This window comes from the organism of the source record quoted next, unplaced genomic scaffold (genome assembly GCF_019419815.1).
Source record: "Pyrus x bretschneideri cultivar Hongxiangsu unplaced genomic scaffold, Pyrus_bretschneideri_v1 Contig3, whole genome shotgun sequence".
Taxonomy (NCBI): Eukaryota; Viridiplantae; Streptophyta; class Magnoliopsida; order Rosales; family Rosaceae; genus Pyrus; species Pyrus x bretschneideri.
This window is the reverse complement of record NW_025999612.1, coordinates 294,814-302,441: the sequence shown is the minus strand read 5'-3', so window position 1 is coordinate 302,441 and position 7,628 is coordinate 294,814. Positions and strand designations below refer to the sequence as shown.

General features: G+C 35.2%; 1 long non-coding RNA gene across 1 annotated transcript; it reads right to left on the bottom strand.

Annotated features, from left to right (window-relative positions):
* Positions 1-6,402: 6,402 nt before the first annotated feature.
* On the bottom strand, positions 6,403-7,405 carry LOC103931912. The gene is made up of 2 exons (XR_664898.3): positions 7,015-7,405; positions 6,403-6,664 (listed from the first exon to the last, which is right to left on the bottom strand). It is a non-coding gene; the product is annotated as an uncharacterized LOC103931912 (long non-coding RNA).
* Between the last annotated feature and the right edge of the window lie 223 nt (positions 7,406-7,628).

The following is a 7,628-nucleotide window of genomic DNA, read 5'->3' as shown; positions in this document are numbered from 1 at the left end:
CAATAACAGCATATTCCGTCTAAAAACTAACGGTGATACATGACGTCGTTAGTATATTCCGTCAAAATTAACGGAATATTCCTTGTCTTTTCTGATGGTCCTCGCTGAAGCCGCCATCTGTTACACCAGAAACTGGAAAAACTTCAAACTTCAATATCTTCTTCAAAACTCAACCAAATTCCATGAATTTTATATGGGTTTAAAGCTCTCAACAAGGAGAACAAATCCTTACCTCGTAGAGGTCCTAAAACCAACAGAAAATGGTTAGAAAGTCCCTCAAAATTCCGACAAAGTTTGCAACTCCGTGAAACCGTGGGTCCCGACGTCTAAAAAACTTCAAAATGACTCCAAAGTGCTAGGGAAACTAGGGAAGCACCTTCTTAGGCCTCAAATCCAATTAAATCACCCACGATCACGTCAGAGTCATTTTAACTCCTCACCGGAGTTTCTGAAATCCAAGGTTTTCAGGGTCAACTCTTAGTAAATGGTATCACGAGACTTTAGAGCTCGAAAGGAGTATAAATAGGAAACCCTCGAGATCGATCCGTAAGGTTTTGATGGTGTTTGAAAGTTGTAGATCTCAATTGTACGAACAGGAAGGAAAGATCGAGAAGAGAGGAGGGAGAAGGGTATACACGAGTGTATATATGTGTATGTAGTCACTGGTTGGCCAAAAGAAAAAGAAATCTCAGGCCCTAATTGGGCTACTGTCAGAAAAAGAAAGAGAGAAAGTTTTAGGATCCAAAAGAAGTGAAACTAACCCAAAAATCTGATTGGGCTCCAAGTTGTAGGAATTCAATTGATTGATGACTAAGAAGTAGTCATCCAAAGAATATCATTCCACCCATTTGCTAATTCGTTTACTCATAACGTTTCCGTTACGAATCCAATTCGGCCCTAACTCACGTCAACATGCTTGTGATGACACATACAATTTAATTACGCTAGTGAGAAAAATACTTTAACACTGTATACTTACATCCACGTCATTAAGCCTCGAGGGCATAATCGTCATTTCCACACATTCGAGGATAAAATATATATTAATTCGGAATGGGTCGTCACATGATGTGAGGAGCTTAGGCTCTCTATGTCCCTTTGGTAGTTAAATTTGGCAGTATAAAGTATTGGCCTTGGCTGAGATGCACACTAAATGATATTTTATGCATAACATATCATACTCAAACACCATGCTGTAAATGCAAAAATTGTCTCTTGAAGGCACAAATGCAATTTAGTATTATCTGATCATTAGATTATTTTTAGAACATGGCTTTTGTGAAACAACATCACCATTATCTTCTTTGGAAAAGAAGGGGAGGACTGTAATCTGACACCAATGAAGTTTAACCTTCATTCACCTGTGATAGTACATTTTGAACAAGATGAAGCTTCCGACACATCAATTTCATGTTCCGTTCGTCAAAAATAATTTTTTTCAATCAATGTGTTTGTAGTTTCATCGGTTAAGTCTTTGTTCTACAATGGAGAGTGAGAGTGGTTTAGAGAGTTGAAGAAGATAAATAATCTTGTGATATACATGTTAAAAGTTATTTGGGGTGTATTTAGTATTTTTTTAATTTTTTAAATTTTTTTAAACCTTATAAGGTTGAAATTGTCATTGCATAATAAAGTATATAAATTATTTAATATTAAATTCTAATGTGGGGCATATTCAACATTATGTGGGGTGTTAATAAAAAAAGCTTAAAAAAAACCATCATATAAAAAGAAAAATTAATCGGACATGCACGGAGGATCAATCTGGCCACCATCCTCAATCCTAATCAGGAATGGATTTTTTTGCCAAATTACCGTGTTAATCGAATTGTCAACCATATCATACCAATTTTGTGACAAACTTTTTGTGCCAATTGGTAATGGCACGATAATGTACCGAACCAAAGTTTTTTGGTACAATATTGATATTCAATATTATTACCGGTATTACCATAACCAAAAAATATAAATATATATTATTACATATATTTTAGTGTTTAGTACATGAAGTGTGTGTGTGTGTGTATAAAATATATGTTTAATGAGTGTCCACACCGTACCAAAAAATATAAATATATATTATTACATATATTTTAGTGTTTAGTACATGAAGTGTGTGTGTGTGTGTGTGTAAAATATATGTTTAATGAGTGTCAATTACATGAAATTTATTGGGATTTGCTGCTGCGTGCTTTTTACTTTGTGCTTCTTGCCTGCAGTTTTTTACTGCTTGTGCTTGCAACCTATTGGCTTCAAGTATGATTAAATCAACTGAAATGTATGAATTAGTTACAGAGTTGATGAAAAAAAAATTGAAAAAGTGGGCCTTGAATTGGGCTGATAAAAAAAAATCAATTTTTGGCCCAAAAAATGGTCCAAAATAAAATGGTAATTACCATTACCATACTATATCAACCGAAGTATTTAGCATACCGAAAAACAGTAATTCTGAAAATTTGGTACGATAATAGTAATCGATTTTACAATATCAAAAAGTTAGTATAATAATTGGTAAGAGAATTTAGGTACGGCAATTTTGCCAAAACGAACCCTAGTCCTAGCGGCCAAAAAGGATCCAGGAGAAATTAGCGGGAATTCCCGCTATTAGAAATTTAAATAAATCATTAAAAGCAGAAGATATTTCTTCAAATTCGTTGATGAAACGATGCCGCATCAAGCAGCGAGCAATGTGTCAGCACTCCCTGCCATCCTCCTTCGAGCATGGCCATTTGTAGGGGTGGGAAATTTTGCCATAAACAAATTTACCGATTGAACCATACCAGTTGGCTCATAATGGTATGGTATAGTTTTGACATTTTTTCATAATCGGTTGGCATTTTACCAAACCAACAATTAATGGCATGGATTTGGTAATTGATTTTGTATGCCAGCGGTATGCCATACCTACCTATATATATATATATATATATATATATATATATTCCTATTTAGATATTTTAGGTATTTTTTACATGCTTGACTCCTTAGTTTTAGGGTTTAAAAAATATATGCATGACTTCTAGCAGCCTTCTCTCAATTTTCTTCTTCTCTTAAACGCACACCCAGCCAACTGCTATCTCTGCCAGAAATCTTCTTCTTCTTCTTCATTAGCTTTCAAATTTAGGTAAATATTTGTGAAACCCTTCTCTTGGGGATTTATTGTATTGCGATGCTTTATGCATATCTTACGTATTCATAGTACTGTAGCTTTCCAGTATTATTTTTAAATGAATTTTTTTAGTTGTATCCCCTTATTTGGAGTTAGAAGAAGTAAGCATATATCATAAGGCCTAATACCGATCGACCGATCATGTAGAAAAGTTGAACTATATTATATCTTTTTAAGCAAAACTGTAGAAAGGCACAATAAAGATATATTCTTGATTTGTGAAATTTGAGATTTTAGTAAAAAGCTTTTACGTTTACACAATATAACATATATGTATATGTATATGATTCATGCCATAATAAATATAGAAAATATTGTTAACAAAATTGATAGGATGATGATTACTGATACTATATATACACGTACATATATATGATTTTGAATGTATATGCATTGCTTATGTTTAGGATGATGGAGTCTAGCCAATCACCCGCTAGTGCACAACATGGATTAACCCAAAATGAACCACACAATGCAACCAAACAAGCACCCCATTCTGAAAATCAAATTAAGCCCTTGGAACTGGAAGATAGCGAGGAAGAAGTGGAACATATGAATAACAAGAGACCCAAACTCGGTCGTTCATTTGTCTGGGATCACATGGTTAGAAGTAGAAAGGTCGTTGATGGGAAAGCTAAGTTCATTGCCATTTGCAACATTTGCAAAGCCGATGTTCTTGCACATCCAAATAAAAATGGTACCTCGTCTTGTAGGAACCACCTTAGACAGCAATGTAAGAATTCACTGTATTATATGAAAGGTGCTGAGAAAGGTCAATCTATATTGACAAATGAGGCAATGGTTGGTGGGACTTTGGGTTACCGCTTATTTAATCAGAAAAGTTGTGAAGATGTTCTCAATGAATTTATGATTAGAGATGCCATTCAGGGCAGTTGAGGGGGAAGGGTTTTTGAAGTATAGCTTTGAGCTTCAACCTAATTTCAAGGTGCCTAATAGGAAAAAGGTTGCTACTGGTGTGTGGGAGTTGTTCTTAACTGAGAAAGCTAAGATCAAGAGTGTGATTGAGGATCAAAGAATAAGTATCACAACTGATACTTGGACCTCGATCCAAAACATAAACTACATGGTTGTCACTGCCCACTTCTTGGACAATGATTGGAAACTACATAAAAGGATCATAGCATTCAAAAAAATCACAAGTCATAAGGGTGATGACATTGGGAGGCATCTGGATGAATGTTTGAATGATTGGGGTATTGAGAAGGTGTTAGCATTGTGGTGGACAATGCTACATCTAATGATGTGGCAATTGAACACATGAAGAAAAGATTAAGGTCCTTAAAGACCTTATTGTTGGAAGGGAAATACTTGCACATGAGGTGTGTCTGCCACATTCTTAATTTGATTGTTAAGGATGGAATAAAAGATCTTGCTAGCTCATTGAAAGGGATAAGGAATTGCGTGAAATATATTCACTCAAGTGCAGCCGGGTTGGACAAGTTTAGGGACTTTGCTATCTTAGAGAGGTTAGATAAGATGGCAACCATTCCCTTGGATGTAGCTATAAGGTGGAATTCCACCTATAAGATGCTTGATTGTGCTTACAAGTGTCGAAATGTGTTTAAGAGAATGGCAGATGAAAATGCTCCATTTGTTGCTTATTTCGAAGAAAAGGTGAGGGACGAAAAGACAAAAAGGGTGGGGCCTCCAAGTGATGATAACTGGGAGGATGTACGTTCATTCCCTCATTTTCTGAAGAAGTTTTATGAAACAACATTAAAATTCAGTGCCACCAAGCCTACAACTTCTGATTTGCAATTCTTAGAAATAAGTTCAATTCAAGTTGAGATTGACAAAAAAAAATGAAGGATACTAGAGATCCTACATTGCAAAAGGTGGTTTATTCGATGAAGAATAAATTTGAGAAGTATTAGGGCAGGTGGATTCAACTTCTATAAAGAGCCAACAGAGGAAGAGCTTGAATTATACAAGACATGTGAAGAACTGGAAAAATGTAAGTATTGCTTTATTTTTTCTAATTCTAATTATAGTACTTCAATCCAATGTTTATTGATGTTTTTAATCTATTATTCAATATACTTCTTATTCTAATCATACATTTTTTATGTAACATTTGAATTGAAATAGTTGATGGTTCTACATCTCAAGCAGGAACATCAATTCCAAGTGCTTCGAAGAATTGATTCATGGAAGATTTCACATGCATTGGTTGCTGCTACTTCAGTGATGTTGCATTATCAAAACAACAAGTTATTTGTTTTGGGATTATAATAAGGGGATCTTATAACTAGAGCCATACTTTTGAGTTTTGAGTTTTTGTTTATGCATTATTGCTACAATTGAATTTAGACAATTATATTAGTTAGACTTTTGAGTTTGTGAACTTATAATTATTTGGATTATGTTTGCTGACATTGTTGTTGGCTTATTAAGTTTCAATTTGATTTCCATTTTAATTTATCAAGTCATGATTATGTTGGCTTATCATCAATTGAAAAATTACAACAACAACTTCTTTTTCTCTTTTCTGGTTTGTTGTTTATAGGTCGGTACATGGTCTTGAGCTGTTGTTTTTGTAGCTTATTTGCAAACCATCGGTTGTGCCATTTACCAACCCAACCAGCCAATAATTTTGGCTGAACCGATTTTTGGCAACCGCAAGAAAACAATTGGCTAGTGGTAACTGATTTTCGGTAATTATGTACATGTGGCTGACAGGTGGCATAAGGAATGTGGCATGGTTTGCCAACCAAACCCAGCCCTAGCCATTTGAGAGAAAGGAAATGGTGGGACCAAGCTTCATTCCCCCTGATTTAGTATGTGAACCCCGCACCCGACCACCACTCTTTTATTTGGCGGGAAACACTGTCGTCTTCCTACCAATTAACTTGAATAAAAGCTGCGTGGATCAATTGGTCAAAAAATTCGGATTTGTCTTATAGTTTAATCCGTTTGCACATTGAAGATAATGCTCATTATGTTATTTATTAGGTGAAGTCGGATAAATGGTTTTTGCGAGATTAAAGTATTTGGAAGATAGCTTATGTAGTAAAAAAAACATTAAATTTTAGCCTTTGTGGTGTAATCCAATTGCACATTTAATTAAAAAAATGATTTTTCTTTTAAATTTCCATTAATATATGGGTAAAATTGTAATTTGATTCTTCTTCCTCATCTGTTTGCTCTTTTTCTTTTTGGGGACAAACTAAGTTACGTTTCCAATAAACAAAAAGACTAATGCAAGAAAAAAATAGCCCAAAAGCATCCCACAACCTAAATACAAGCCCATTAAGAAAAAGTAAATACAACACAAAGCCCAAAAAGCATAACGAAAAGACAACAGAAATCCTAAAACTAATGAGAAAACCAGCAGCCACCACCAAATCTAACGCCCCTCCATCGGAAGGCCGCCACCACCAAAAAAGGAACCAAAAAGAGCATCTGGATCAAAGGAAAAGGGGGATGAGCTCTCTCTCTCTTTGGTTTGTATTTACACAAAACCAGGTCTGAAATCTGCAATAAATTTAGCTCGAATTCAATAAACACAAAATTGCCAGCACGAATATCCAGCTCAGTTTGTTTCAAATTATGTTGTCAATCGTTGTATTACAAGCACAAACAGATTCAGAGGTCTCTGATACCAACTATGGTATCTACCATTACAAAATTAGAACACGAAATCGAACCGAGCGAAAATCATCGTAACAGCTTTTGGGTAAATTTTGATTTCTTCGAAATGAACTCAAAGTTTCCTCCCAAGAAACTTGATCTTTTACTACATTAGAAAATTAAACCAACAGACACAAAGAAAATAAGCAAAACTAACATTGCATTCAATTTGAAATGAAATTCAGCAACTTTACCATGATGGAGCGTCATAGGAAAGTTGGTCCTGCTTCGGCATCACCGAAATCTCAGTGACAAAACAGGAAAACCTTGTCCATGAACCCCGGCACGTGACCGCCGCCATCATCAGCATCTTCACCTTCTTCTTAAGCTTCTTCTGAAGCTCCAGCAATCTCGAAGCGAACTTGGAGTCCTTAAGCTCCTGCCGATCTCCACCACATCATTCTGGATTCCCAAAGCACCTCATATTGCTATTGCGATGGGTGGCTGCGACCAGGAATTGGATGAGGGAAAGCTGTCGTCGAACTACAGTGATCAAGGGTTTGGCGGAGAAACGACATGTAATTTTTGGGTTGCTTGGGTCGTCTGGTCAGCATAGGTCAAATTACAATTTTATCTTGCATTTAACAAACATCAAACGAAAAATTACTTTTAGACTAAAATTGCAAATGGACTACATCATAAGAGTTTAAATCTAAATTTTTTTATCACACAGTCATATTCCGAATACCTTATGATCACATGAACCATTTATCTGATTTGGCCTATTTATTACTAGAAAATAAATTTAAACTTTGAGATTGGTACAGTAAATAGACACAAATTTTAAAATTAAATTGTCACTTAGTAT